A 13,771-nucleotide genomic window follows, 5' to 3' on the forward strand; every position below is an offset into this window, starting at 1 on the left:
GTTTTCCCCTTCGTCGTCTTCTCCTTTTCGTAGCAGTATGGTTGGTTTAAACATTGTGTTACTTTCTGGTGTACAGCAAAGTGATTCAGTTATATGTCCTTTTCCAGGTTATTTTCCGTTATACGTTATCACGACACATGAATACAGTTCCCTGTGCTGTACGGTAAATCCTTGTTGCTTGTGTGCTTTATGTATAGTATTTCCTCTCTGTTAATCACAGCTCCGGAATTTCCCCTGCCCTACACTTTCCCCTTGGGTAACGAACAGTGTGTTTTCTATGTCTGTGTGTCTGTCTCTCTTTGGCACATACGTTCGTTTGTAGTACGCTTTAGAGTCCCCGTATCTTTGTGCTTCTCTGCCTGACTTACGTCGCTAAGTGTAATATACTCTAGGTCCCTCCTTCTTGGTGCAAATGGCAGTATCTCACTCTTTTGTATGGCTGAGTAATATTCCACAGCAAAGTAATATTGCACAGCAAAGCAGATACTGTTTCCCATGTCTAATAACGTTTCAGATTGCTTTCCATGATAGCTTACTACACGATATTGAATATCATTCCCTGTGTTATACTGGAAATCCTTGTTGCTTATGTCTTTTTTTTTTTTTTTTTTTTTGCAGTACGCGGGCCTCTCACTGCTGTGGCCTCTCCCGTTGCGGAGCACAGGCTCCGGACGCGCAGGCTCAGCGGCCATGGCTCACGGGCCCAGCCGCTCCGCGGCATGTGGGATCTTCCCGGACCGGGGCACGAACCCGTGTCCCCTGCATCGGCAGGCGGACTCTCAACCACTGCGCCACCAGGGAAGCCCCCTGCTTATGTCTTTTATATGAAGTACGGTGTATCTGTTCATCGCAGCTCCTAATTTATGTCTCCACCCCTCCCTTTCTCCTCGGGTAACCATCAGTGTGTTTTGTCTGTCTGGGAGTCTGTTTCTCTTTTGCACATACATTCTTTTCTATTACGTTTTAGATTCCACGTATCTTTGTGCTTCTCTGTCAGACTTACTTCACCAAGTGTAATAATCTCTAGGACCATCCTTATTGTGGCAAATGGCAATATTTCATTTTCTGAAATGGCTGAGTAATACTCCACAGTACATATATACCACATCTTTTTCTCTCAGCCGACTGCTGATGGGCACATGGGTTTTTTCTGTGTCTTGGCTGTGGCACGTAGCGCAGCTACAAACACGGGGGTGCGGGGATCTCTCCAAACAACAGTTTTTCTCTTTGGCGGCTGTGTACCCACGACGGGGATTGCTGGATCATCTGATGGCTCAGTTCCTCCTATTTATTTATTTATATATTTATTTATTTACTTACTTACTTTTAAGGACTAGTACTTGTGGTTTAGGAAGAAGAGTTGATTAACCACATTGAGTTAGTTTCAGGTGTACAGCAAAGGGGATACTGTTTTCCATGTCTAATGTTGTGTCAGATTGATTTCCAGTATAGGTTATTGCAGGATATTGAATATCATTCCCTGTGTTATTCTGTAAATCCTTGCTGCTTATCTCCTTTATATGAAGTACGGTGTATCGGTTCATCGAGCTCCTAATTTATCCCTCCACCCCTCCTTTTTCCCTCGGGTAACCATCACTGTGTTTTCCAGGTCTGTGAGCCTGTTTCTGTTTCGCACATAGATTCAGCGGTAGTACCTTTGAGATTCCACGTATCTTTGTGTTTCTCTGTCGGACATACTTCACGAAGCGTAATATTCTCGGGGAGCAGTCTTGTGGCAGCAAATGGCAATAGTTCATTCTTTTTTATTGATGGCTGAGTGATAGCTCGTACTACATAGATACGACCTCTTCTTGTACTGGCCACCCGTTGACGGGCACTTGGGTTTTTTCCACGTCTTGGCTAGTGCAAATAGTGCCGCTGTGAACATGGAGGTGCTTGGGCCTTTCTGAACTCTTGTTTAGTCATTTCTGGCTACGCACCCAGGAGTGGGATTGCTGGATCAGACGGGACCTCTCCCTTGGCCTCTTTCAACCTCAACCCCTCCTCCCCCGACCCCCGCCACCACACACACCTGAGGCTGGATGGTTTCTCCCGATGAGAGGTGATGTGTGTCTCTGGGGCAGTAGAATGCCCCCACCCGATTCGGACCCCGCCTAGCCCCTGTGGCGCTCTCCGTTTCTGTTGTTCTCTTGCCCGCCTCCTACCCACCGCCCCCAGTAACAACCCATTGCTTGGCCTGACCACCTTGCCGCACAGCACACCAGTCTGGGGCGCTCACCCGCCACCCCACCGCGAAGGGGTCCTCTCCCACCATCTTCCACGCCCCACAGCCCGTTCACACACCCCGCCCTTCCCCCCAGCCTGGAGGCTCGGACCCCTCTCCCGGCCACCTGCCCCTTGTATCCCAGGCCCGACTGTCAAATGTCCTGCCCGGAAGTCTCACTTCTGCCAGCGCTCCTCAGACTCACTCCTACTCCAGGCCCACCCCGCCCCCTGATCTGACCCACCCGCACACACGTGCCGGGCCAGGTGCCCCCACCACACCAAGCTTCTGCTGAGCCCCTGCCTGAGCGGCCAGCCGCTCTCCCGGGCCAGGTCCCTGCCAGCCCAACACCTCCCGCTCCTGCCCGCGCTCCAGCCAGACACCCCAGGTCCTTCCTCGCACCTCCCAGCACGCGGCCCACCGCCGCCCTCTCTCCATGGGCTCGTTCTGCTCCGTTCCCTAGCCCGCGTGGGGTGGCCACCGACCACGGCCACAGACACCTTCATCCCACACTGTCAGCCACCCCCAAGGCACCGGCAAGGGCGTTCAGGAAACCTGCTGCGGTGTTGCGAAGCACCCGTCTGCCCACCGGTGCTCCTTTCCACAGGGGATCCGGCGCTGTCAGAAGGCACCGCGTGTGACAGCGCCGTCGGTGCCGCCGCCGCTGTCGCCGTGGGGGAGAAGCAGTGCTGCTGGAGAGTCCAAACACAGGCGGGGGCGTTTGCTCGTGGACACAGCCTCGGCGGGGAGAGGCGCCGCCCCGGCCATTCGTGTTTGGGGCTGAGGCAAGCGTGTGAAAACGAAGACACGGGACGTCGAAGGCCTCGAGTGGGCGCGCGCCAGTGCGGCCAAAAGGTCTGGCCGGGCAGGGAGGGTGGAGGTTGCCTGGCAGGGCTTGGGCTGCAGGTGCAGGGCACCGGGCGGTTGTTGTCGGGCAGGGCGCGACGCCGAGGCCGCGGAGCAAGCGTGGCCTAAAAGTGGGATGTGGACGGTGTGAGGTAGAGAGGAAGAAGAAAGGCTTCCCTGACCGGGAATCGAACCCGGGCCGCGGCGGTGAGAGCGCCGAATCCTAACCACTAGACCACCAGGGAGCGTCGGGCTCTACCACGGCTCCTGCTCGACCCATAGCAGCCGCTCGGCGCCACCTTGGCGCCAAGACCCGGCCTTTCCAAGTGCAGCCACACGCCGCCCCTGGCAATCCACGTGTCCTCCCGTCCTTCCTGCTCGCAGCACCCTCAGAACACTGCGCGCCTGCTTCTCGCACACACAAGAAGAGCCGCTAGGGCCACCGAGCTCCCTGCTCCCAGCTCTCCCTCACGGGTCCCCGGCCGGCCGGCCGCCCGCGCAGCGCGGCAAAAGGTCAGCCCGCTGCGTTGGCCGGGAATCGAACCCGGGTCAACTGCTTGGAAGGCAGCTATGCTCACCACTATACCACCAACGCTGCACAGCCCGGGCCGCCCCGAGACGCCGGCACCGGGCTCGCCCGAGCGCACTCTCGTCGCCGCTTCCTCCTCCCCCTCCCCCTCCTCCTCCTCCTCCTCCGACTCCTTCTCTTCCGACTCCTCCTCCTTCTCTTCCTCCTCCTGCTCCCCTTTCTCTTCCTCGTCCTCCTCCTCCTCCTCAGCCGCCGCCGCCGCCGCTTGGAGCAGCCCTGCCCCGACGCCACGCCGGCCGGCAGCTCTGTGACGTCACAGACGCCACCAAGGCCCCCCGGCGCCCCACCCGCGCCAGCCCCACGAAGCTGCCCTAGACCACCCGCCCGATCGCCTCAGGGTGGCGCTCTCGCTGCCTTGCCGCTCCAGGTCCCTCGGCTCCACGCCGCGGCGCGCCCCCGCCCACGGCGCACGCATCTTCCAGCACCCGGCTCGCCAAAGCCCTTCTCCACCCGGCGCCTGGCCAGGCCACTTCCCGCACCGACAGGGGACGGCACTCATCCGCCTCCCACCCGTCCCGGCAGCTGGGCACCTATGCAGCTGTGCATAGCTGCGCAGCCTTGCGTCGCGACGCAAGAGCCCACGGAGACAGCCACTTTGGGCGGGCCGCAACGTCATCGAGAGCTTGTGGTGTCCAGAGGAGGCCGTCGCTCGGCCGTGGCGACCGAGTGCCCGGCGACGAGGAAGGGCTGGAGGGCTGGAGGGCTGGAGGGCTGGAGGGCTGGAGGGGGTCGAGGGTGGGCAGGCTGGGCACGCGCTGGGGCCCTGCGCCTCGCTGGAGGACGGAGAACACAGGGCGGAGAAGCAGGGTCCTTGGGAGATAGGCGGCGGGACAGAGAGCGGCGCCAGCCACCAAAAGGGGGCGTGTTGCCTCCCCGTCGGGGAATCGAACCCCGGTCTCCCGCGTGACAGGCGGGGATACTCACCACTATACTAACGAGGACGGCGGCCACCGCCCCCGCGCCCGGACGCTCTCGGGCTGCCGGCCGACGCCTCCCCCTGTCCTCCGGACCCCTGCCCACCACGGGCGCCCGGCACGTGCCCGACCCGACCCAACGCCACACCAACCGCGTCCTCCAAAGCAGCGGCCCCCGACCCGACAGGGACCCGGACCCGAGTGGCGCTGAAAGCTCCCAGTGCGCGCTGCCTATTGCCTCCGACGCGGGGATCGCGCCGGGACGAGGGGGCCTGAGACCGAAAGCAAGGCTGCGAGGAGGGGGTGGGCGCGCGCCTGGCCGTGGCCGGCGAGGAGAGGCGCGGGTGGGGGCCGGCGGCAGGGGCTGGCAAGACGCGGCCCGGCTCCGTCCGGGGCCAGGGCTGGGCGAGGGCGCCAGCGCGGCGGAGCCAGGCGCGTCGTCTGGCCTTGCTCCCCGTCGGCCGCCGCGCGCCCGCTCCATCGCTCACCCACTCGGCCGCGCGCCTGGCGCGGAGCACCGCGTCCCGCCAAGGGCACCGGGCTGCGCGTCGCGTCGGGTCCCAGCCAGCCGAGCGGCCACGCGCACGCCCAGGCCCGCCGTCAGGATGGCCGAGCGGTCTAAGGCGCTGCGTTCAGGTCGCAGTCTCCCCTGGAGGCGTGGGTTCGAATCCCACTCCTGACAAGCCAGCCTTTTGGCCCGCCCGACAAACGCACCCGGCCCTAGGGCAGCGCTTTACTGCCTTCCAGTCCGTTCGCGCCTTGCACTCTTGCCGCCTCTCCAAACTGCGGCCCGGACATCCACGCCTCTCAGACGCGGGACCTTCTCAGCCACGGCCGCGGGCCTGGCAGAAACGGCCCGCTACGAACCCTCCGGCCACGGGCTTTCCGGAAAAACGCCCTCCCCGCCAGCTCCTACGCCCCCTCCTACCTGCACCCACACCAGGAAGCCCTTCAGTCCTTCGCAGCACATCTTTCCTCACCTGCTGGCGGCTGCTGCTGCTGGTCTTCCTGCCTGCCTGCCTGCCTGCCTTCGCCCCTCCCCCCCCACGGCCTCTCCCCCGCCCCACCCCGCCCCCACCGCCACACGCAGAACGGCCGCGTGTGGAAAGCCCTCCACGCCTCGCCCGCCCTCCGACTTCTGCCCGGTGAACAGCGGACTCGTTCTCACAGCCTTCCTTCCATTTCCGCCAGCAGCAGCTCTCCCTCTTTCCAACATCCTGTCCTTCCCGCCAGACCCAACGGCCTGCCTGCCCATTCCATTCCCTCCACAGCCACAGCGAGGTGGCCGCCGACAGCGTCCTGACTGCCTTGTGGTGCGTGCCCTCGGTGCTTTTTCGCCTTGGGACCCTGGCCGGACCACACCTGCCTGCCTGCCTGCCTGCCTGCGTCGGAGCCGGGCGGGGGCTGAGAGGAACGTCGCTGCTCAGCCGCAGCGGCCACGCCTCGCCTGCCCTGACTGGGATTCGGGCGCGGGCCAGGCCGGTTCGCCTCCTGGCTTCCTCTGGCGACACCGGCAGTCTCGCGGCTCCGTGGACGGCAGAGAAAGCGCAGGACAGGCCGAGCCCGCCTGCGTCCCTCCATCCATCGGTGCTTCCGACCGCCTCGCGCCCTGGGGTCGCCAGAGTGCCCGGAGCCTCTCATTCAGGTGGCCCGTCGGCCTCCTGCTCAAATGGAGCCCATGCCCACGCGGCGAGCAGTGACCAGGGTCCGGCGGTTGGCGGCGAGCGCCGCTGGGGCAGCGTTGGGCGCCGCTGGGGCAGCGGCGGGCGCCGGCGGCCATCGGTGCATGGGTGGTTCAGTGGTAGAATTCTCGCCTGCCACGCGGGAGGCCCGGGTTCGATTCCCGGCCCATGCAGACGCAGCGTCCCCTTTTGGTGCCCGCAGCCCCAAAGCGGAGCTGGGTTTCCCAGCTGCCACACTCAAGGCACCGGTCCTGCAACAGCTCGCTCACCACTGTACCTTCCCGGCCCCTGTCCTTCCCACGCAGACGCCCCCACCCCACACACACCCGGGAGCCAGGCCTCCAGGACCTGACACCTCGCGGGCTCAGCCACTCTTTCGCCCAGACCCCTTCCTTGTCCTTGTTCTCTTCCTGACCCCGACCCCGCTTGTGTCCCGCTTGTCACCGTAAGGAACACCCCACACTGGCACCCGCACAGCCCAACCTCTTCACCTTTCGCCACGTGTCCAAGCTCTCTGCCTCACTCTGCCCCCACTCCGAAAATTATACTATCTTTGCACAACCAGCAGCAAGCAAGTCGCCACCTCTGGGAGCGATACATCCCAGTTTCCTAGAGAGTCCCAAAAGCGCTCACTTGCACGAGGAGTTCCAAAGAAGTCCACACTATCATCGCAGACCACACTCTAGATTCACGTTTTGACCCTCAACAGAAACACGTTTCCAACACCGGCCCGCTCCTCCACCGCTACTGCCACCAGCGCCATCAGCACGACAAACACCAACCCCTCCCCTGAACCTCGGCTCCCACCAACAGCATCAGCCCTCGGGACAGCACCCCCAGCACCACCACCTCAGCCTCCTGCCTATTCCCACAAACACGCCCCTCCCCCCTCCTATGTCGCCACTTTTCCCCCCGATCCTTTCCAAATCCTACGTTGTCAAGGATCCTGCCCTTGCCTCTGTCCCGTTGCCCTCTTGTTTTCCCCTTCGTCGTCTTCTCCTTTTCGTAGCAGTATGGTTGGTTTAAACATTGTGTTACTTTCTGGTGTACAGCAAAGTGATTCAGTTATATGTCCTTTTCCAGGTTATTTTCCGTTATACGTTATCACGACACATGAATACAGTTCCCTGTGCTGTACGGTAAATCCTTGTTGCTTGTGTGCTTTATGTATAGTATTTCCTCTCTGTTAATCACAGCTCCGGAATTTCCCCTGCCCTACACTTTCCCCTTGGGTAACGAACAGTGTGTTTTCTATGTCTGTGTGTCTGTCTCTCTTTGGCACATACGTTCGTTTGTAGTACGCTTTAGAGTCCCCGTATCTTTGTGCTTCTCTGCCTGACTTACGTCGCTAAGTGTAATATACTCTAGGTCCCTCCTTCTTGGTGCAAATGGCAGTATCTCACTCTTTTGTATGGCTGAGTAATATTCCACAGCAAAGTAATATTGCACAGCAAAGCAGATACTGTTTCCCATGTCTAATAACGTTTCAGATTGCTTTCCATGATAGCTTACTACACGATATTGAATATCATTCCCTGTGTTATACTGGAAATCCTTGTTGCTTATGTCTTTTTTTTTTTTTTTTTTTTTTGCAGTACGCGGGCCTCTCACTGCTGTGGCCTCTCCCGTTGCGGAGCACAGGCTCCGGACGCGCAGGCTCAGCGGCCATGGCTCACGGGCCCAGCCGCTCCGCGGCATGTGGGATCTTCCCGGACCGGGGCACGAACCCGTGTCCCCTGCATCGGCAGGCGGACTCTCAACCACTGCGCCACCAGGGAAGCCCCCTGCTTATGTCTTTTATATGAAGTACGGTGTATCTGTTCATCGCAGCTCCTAATTTATGTCTCCACCCCTCCCTTTCTCCTCGGGTAACCATCAGTGTGTTTTGTCTGTCTGGGAGTCTGTTTCTCTTTTGCACATACATTCTTTTCTATTACGTTTTAGATTCCACGTATCTTTGTGCTTCTCTGTCAGACTTACTTCACCAAGTGTAATAATCTCTAGGACCATCCTTATTGTGGCAAATGGCAATATTTCATTTTCTGAAATGGCTGAGTAATACTCCACAGTACATATATACCACATCTTTTTCTCTCAGCCGACTGCTGATGGGCACATGGGTTTTTTCTGTGTCTTGGCTGTGGCACGTAGCGCAGCTACAAACACGGGGGTGCGGGGATCTCTCCAAACAACAGTTTTTCTCTTTGGCGGCTGTGTACCCACGACGGGGATTGCTGGATCATCTGATGGCTCAGTTCCTCCTATTTATTTATTTATATATTTATTTATTTACTTACTTACTTTTAAGGACTAGTACTTGTGGTTTAGGAAGAAGAGTTGATTAACCACATTGAGTTAGTTTCAGGTGTACAGAAAAGGGGATACTGTTTTCCATGTCTAATGTTGTGTCAGATTGATTTCCAGTATAGGTTATTGCAGGATATTGAATATCATTCCCTGTGTTATTCTGTAAATCCTTGCTGCTTATCTCCTTTATATGAAGTACGGTGTATCGGTTCATCGAGCTCCTAATTTATCCCTCCACCCCTCCTTTTTCCCTCGGGTAACCATCACTGTGTTTTCCAGGTCTGTGAGCCTGTTTCTGTTTCGCACATAGATTCAGCGGTAGTACCTTTGAGATTCCACGTATCTTTGTGTTTCTCTGTCGGACATACTTCACGAAGCGTAATATTCTCGGGGAGCAGTCTTGTGGCAGCAAATGGCAATAGTTCATTCTTTTTTATTGATGGCTGAGTGATAGCTCGTACTACATAGATACGACCTCTTCTTGTACTGGCCACCCGTTGACGGGCACTTGGGTTTTTTCCACGTCTTGGCTAGTGCAAATAGTGCCGCTGTGAACATGGAGGTGCCTGGGCCTTTCTGAACTCTTGTTTAGTCATTTCTGGCTACGCACCCAGGAGTGGGATTGCTGGATCAGACGGGACCTCTCCCTTGGCCTCTTTCAACCTCAACCCCTCCTCCCCCGACCCCCGCCACCACACACACCTGAGGCTGGATGGTTTCTCCCGATGAGAGGTGATGTGTGTCTCTGGGGCAGTAGAATGCCCCCACCCGATTCGGACCCCGCCTAGCCCCTGTGGCGCTCTCCGTTTCTGTTGTTCTCTTGCCCGCCTCCTACCCACCGCCCCCAGTAACAACCCATTGCTTGGCCTGACCACCTTGCCGCACAGCACACCAGTCTGGGGCGCTCACCCGCCACCCCACCGCGAAGGGGTCCTCTCCCACCATCTTCCACGCCCCACAGCCCGTTCACACACCCCGCCCTTCCCCCCAGCCTGGAGGCTCGGACCCCTCTCCCGGCCACCTGCCCCTTGTATCCCAGGCCCGACTGTCAAATGTCCTGCCCGGAAGTCTCACTTCTGCCAGCGCTCCTCAGACTCACTCCTACTCCAGGCCCACCCCGCCCCCTGATCTGACCCACCCGCACACACGTGCCGGGCCAGGTGCCCCCACCACACCAAGCTTCTGCTGAGCCCCTGCCTGAGCGGCCAGCCGCTCTCCCGGGCCAGGTCCCTGCCAGCCCAACACCTCCCGCTCCTGCCCGCGCTCCAGCCAGACACCCCAGGTCCTTCCTCGCACCTCCCAGCACGCGGCCCACCGCCGCCCTCTCTCCATGGGCTCGTTCTGCTCCGTTCCCTAGCCCGCGTGGGGTGGCCACCGACCACGGCCACAAACACCTTCATCCCACACTGTCAGCCACCCCCAAGGCACCGGCAAGGGCGTTCAGGAAACCTGCTGCGGTGTTGCGAAGCACCCGTCTGCCCACCGGTGCTCCTTTCCACAGGGGATCCGGCGCTGTCAGAAGGCACCGCGTGTGACAGCGCCGTCGGTGCCGCCGCCGCTGTCGCCGTGGGGGAGAAGCAGTGCTGCTGGAGAGTCCAAACACAGGCGGGGGCGTTTGCTCGTGGACACAGCCTCGGCGGGGAGAGGCGCCGCCCCGGCCATTCGTGTTTGGGGCTGAGGCAAGCGTGTGAAAACGAAGACACGGGACGTCGAAGGCCTCGAGTGGGCGCGCGCCAGTGCGGCCAAAAGGTCTGGCCGGGCAGGGAGGGTGGAGGTTGCCTGGCAGGGCTTGGGCTGCAGGTGCAGGGCACCGGGCGGTTGTTGTCGGGCAGGGCGCGACGCCGAGGCCGCGGAGCAAGCGTGGCCTAAAAGTGGGATGTGGACGGTGTGAGGTAGAGAGGAAGAAGAAAGGCTTCCCTGACCGGGAATCGAACCCGGGCCGCGGCGGTGAGAGCGCCGAATCCTAACCACTAGACCACCAGGGAGCGTCGGGCTCTACCACGGCTCCTGCTCGACCCATAGCAGCCGCTCGGCGCCACCTTGGCGCCAAGACCCGGCCTTTCCAAGTGCAGCCACACGCCGCCCCTGGCAATCCACGTGTCCTCCCGTCCTTCCTGCTCGCAGCACCCTCAGAACACTGCGCGCCTGCTTCTCGCACACACAAGAAGAGCCGCTAGGGCCACCGAGCTCCCTGCTCCCAGCTCTCCCTCACGGGTCCCCGGCCGGCCGGCCGCCCGCGCAGCGCGGCAAAAGGTCAGCCCGCTGCGTTGGCCGGGAATCGAACCCGGGTCAACTGCTTGGAAGGCAGCTATGCTCACCACTATACCACCAACGCTGCACAGCCCGGGCCGCCCCGAGACGCCGGCACCGGGCTCGCCCGAGCGCACTCTCGTCGCCGCTTCCTCCTCCCCCTCCCCCTCCTCCTCCTCCTCCTCCGACTCCTTCTCTTCCGACTCCTCCTCCTTCTCTTCCTCCTCCTGCTCCCCTTTCTCTTCCTCGTCCTCCTCCTCCTCCTCAGCCGCCGCCGCCGCCGCTTGGAGCAGCCCTGCCCCGACGCCACGCCGGCCGGCAGCTCTGTGACGTCACAGACGCCACCAAGGCCCCCCGGCGCCCCACCCGCGCCAGCCCCACGAAGCTGCCCTAGACCACCCGCCCGATCGCCTCAGGGTGGCGCTCTCGCTGCCTTGCCGCTCCAGGTCCCTCGGCTCCACGCCGCGGCGCGCCCCCGCCCACGGCGCACGCATCTTCCAGCACCCGGCTCGCCAAAGCCCTTCTCCACCCGGCGCCTGGCCAGGCCACTTCCCGCACCGACAGGGGACGGCACTCATCCGCCTCCCACCCGTCCCGGCAGCTGGGCACCTATGCAGCTGTGCATAGCTGCGCAGCCTTGCGTCGCGACGCAAGAGCCCACGGAGACAGCCACTTTGGGCGGGCCGCAACGTCATCGAGAGCTTGTGGTGTCCAGAGGAGGCCGTCGCTCGGCCGTGGCGACCGAGTGCCCGGCGACGAGGAAGGGCTGGAGGGCTGGAGGGCTGGAGGGCTGGAGGGCTGGAGGGGGTCGAGGGTGGGCAGGCTGGGCACGCGCTGGGGCCCTGCGCCTCGCTGGAGGACGGAGAACACAGGGCGGAGAAGCAGGGTCCTTGGGAGATAGGCGGCGGGACAGAGAGCGGCGCCAGCCACCAAAAGGGGGCGTGTTGCCTCCCCGTCGGGGAATCGAACCCCGGTCTCCCGCGTGACAGGCGGGGATACTCACCACTATACTAACGAGGACGGCGGCCACCGCCCCCGCGCCCGGACGCTCTCGGGCTGCCGGCCGACGCCTCCCCCTGTCCTCCGGACCCCTGCCCACCACGGGCGCCCGGCACGTGCCCGACCCGACCCAACGCCACACCAACCGCGTCCTCCAAAGCAGCGGCCCCCGACCCGACAGGGACCCGGACCCGAGTGGCGCTGAAAGCTCCCAGTGCGCGCTGCCTATTGCCTCCGACGCGGGGATCGCGCCGGGACGAGGGGGCCTGAGACCGAAAGCAAGGCTGCGAGGAGGGGGTGGGCGCGCGCCTGGCCGTGGCCGGCGAGGAGAGGCGCGGGTGGGGGCCGGCGGCAGGGGCTGGCAAGACGCGGCCCGGCTCCGTCCGGGGCCAGGGCTGGGCGAGGGCGCCAGCGCGGCGGAGCCAGGCGCGTCGTCTGGCCTTGCTCCCCGTCGGCCGCCGCGCGCCCGCTCCATCGCTCACCCACTCGGCCGCGCGCCTGGCGCGGAGCACCGCGTCCCGCCAAGGGCACCGGGCTGCGCGTCGCGTCGGGTCCCAGCCAGCCGAGCGGCCACGCGCACGCCCAGGCCCGCCGTCAGGATGGCCGAGCGGTCTAAGGCGCTGCGTTCAGGTCGCAGTCTCCCCTGGAGGCGTGGGTTCGAATCCCACTCCTGACAAGCCAGCCTTTTGGCCCGCCCGACAAACGCACCCGGCCCTAGGGCAGCGCTTTACTGCCTTCCAGTCCGTTCGCGCCTTGCACTCTTGCCGCCTCTCCAAACTGCGGCCCGGACATCCACGCCTCTCAGACGCGGGACCTTCTCAGCCACGGCCGCGGGCCTGGCAGAAACGGCCCGCTACGAACCCTCCGGCCACGGGCTTTCCGGAAAAACGCCCTCCCCGCCAGCTCCTACGCCCCCTCCTACCTGCACCCACACCAGGAAGCCCTTCAGTCCTTCGCAGCACATCTTTCCTCACCTGCTGGCGGCTGCTGCTGCTGGTCTTCCTGCCTGCCTGCCTGCCTGCCTTCGCCCCTCCCCCCCCACGGCCTCTCCCCCGCCCCACCCCGCCCCCACCGCCACACGCAGAACGGCCGCGTGTGGAAAGCCCTCCACGCCTCGCCCGCCCTCCGACTTCTGCCCGGTGAACAGCGGACTCGTTCTCACAGCCTTCCTTCCATTTCCGCCAGCAGCAGCTCTCCCTCTTTCCAACATCCTGTCCTTCCCGCCAGACCCAACGGCCTGCCTGCCCATTCCATTCCCTCCACAGCCACAGCGAGGTGGCCGCCGACAGCGTCCTGACTGCCTTGTGGTGCGTGCCCTCGGTGCTTTTTCGCCTTGGGACCCTGGCCGGACCACACCTGCCTGCCTGCCTGCCTGCCTGCGTCGGAGCCGGGCGGGGGCTGAGAGGAACGTCGCTGCTCAGCCGCAGCGGCCACGCCTCGCCTGCCCTGACTGGGATTCGGGCGCGGGCCAGGCCGGTTCGCCTCCTGGCTTCCTCTGGCGACACCGGCAGTCTCGCGGCTCCGTGGACGGCAGAGAAAGCGCAGGACAGGCCGAGCCCGCCTGCGTCCCTCCATCCATCGGTGCTTCCGACCGCCTCGCGCCCTGGGGTCGCCAGAGTGCCCGGAGCCTCTCATTCAGGTGGCCCGTCGGCCTCCTGCTCAAATGGAGCCCATGCCCACGCGGCGAGCAGTGACCAGGGTCCGGCGGTTGGCGGCGAGCGCCGCTGGGGCAGCGTTGGGCGCCGCTGGGGCAGCGGCGGGCGCCGGCGGCCATCGGTGCATGGGTGGTTCAGTGGTAGAATTCTCGCCTGCCACGCGGGAGGCCCGGGTTCGATTCCCGGCCCATGCAGACGCAGCGTCCCCTTTTGGTGCCCGCAGCCCCAAAGCGGAGCTGGGTTTCCCAGCTGCCACACTCAAGGCACCGGTCCTGCAACAGCTCGCTCACCACTGTACCTTCCCG

General features: G+C 62.5%; 10 non-coding genes across 10 annotated transcripts; 4 read left to right on the top strand and 6 right to left on the bottom strand.

The window, feature by feature from the left end:
- Window positions 1-3,243: 3,243 nt before the first annotated feature.
- Window positions 3,244-3,315, bottom strand: TRNAE-CUC (transfer RNA glutamic acid (anticodon CUC)). Its single transcript has one exon. It is a non-coding gene; the product is annotated as a tRNA-Glu (tRNA).
- A 278-nt stretch (window positions 3,316-3,593) lies between these two features.
- On the bottom strand, window positions 3,594-3,665 carry TRNAG-UCC (transfer RNA glycine (anticodon UCC)). The gene has a single exon. It is a non-coding gene; the product is annotated as a tRNA-Gly (tRNA).
- Window positions 3,666-4,528: 863 nt separating this feature from the next.
- Window positions 4,529-4,600, bottom strand: TRNAD-GUC (transfer RNA aspartic acid (anticodon GUC)). The gene has a single exon. It is a non-coding gene; the product is annotated as a tRNA-Asp (tRNA).
- A 572-nt stretch (window positions 4,601-5,172) lies between these two features.
- On the top strand, window positions 5,173-5,255 carry TRNAL-CAG (transfer RNA leucine (anticodon CAG)). Its single transcript has one exon. It is a non-coding gene; the product is annotated as a tRNA-Leu (tRNA).
- Window positions 5,256-6,357: 1,102 nt separating this feature from the next.
- On the top strand, window positions 6,358-6,428 carry TRNAG-GCC (transfer RNA glycine (anticodon GCC)). The gene has a single exon. It is a non-coding gene; the product is annotated as a tRNA-Gly (tRNA).
- A 4,047-nt stretch (window positions 6,429-10,475) lies between these two features.
- TRNAE-CUC (transfer RNA glutamic acid (anticodon CUC)) lies at window positions 10,476-10,547 on the bottom strand. The gene has a single exon. It is a non-coding gene; the product is annotated as a tRNA-Glu (tRNA).
- Window positions 10,548-10,825: 278 nt separating this feature from the next.
- On the bottom strand, window positions 10,826-10,897 carry TRNAG-UCC (transfer RNA glycine (anticodon UCC)). The gene has a single exon. It is a non-coding gene; the product is annotated as a tRNA-Gly (tRNA).
- An 863-nt stretch (window positions 10,898-11,760) lies between these two features.
- On the bottom strand, window positions 11,761-11,832 carry TRNAD-GUC (transfer RNA aspartic acid (anticodon GUC)). Its single transcript has one exon. It is a non-coding gene; the product is annotated as a tRNA-Asp (tRNA).
- Window positions 11,833-12,404: 572 nt separating this feature from the next.
- Window positions 12,405-12,487, top strand: TRNAL-CAG (transfer RNA leucine (anticodon CAG)). The gene has a single exon. It is a non-coding gene; the product is annotated as a tRNA-Leu (tRNA).
- Window positions 12,488-13,589: 1,102 nt separating this feature from the next.
- TRNAG-GCC (transfer RNA glycine (anticodon GCC)) lies at window positions 13,590-13,660 on the top strand. The gene has a single exon. It is a non-coding gene; the product is annotated as a tRNA-Gly (tRNA).
- Window positions 13,661-13,771: the final 111 nt, after the last annotated feature.

Source organism: Delphinus delphis, unplaced genomic scaffold, assembly GCF_949987515.2.
Source record: "Delphinus delphis unplaced genomic scaffold, mDelDel1.2 scaffold_465, whole genome shotgun sequence".
Lineage (NCBI taxonomy): Eukaryota > Metazoa > Chordata > Mammalia > Artiodactyla > Delphinidae > Delphinus > Delphinus delphis.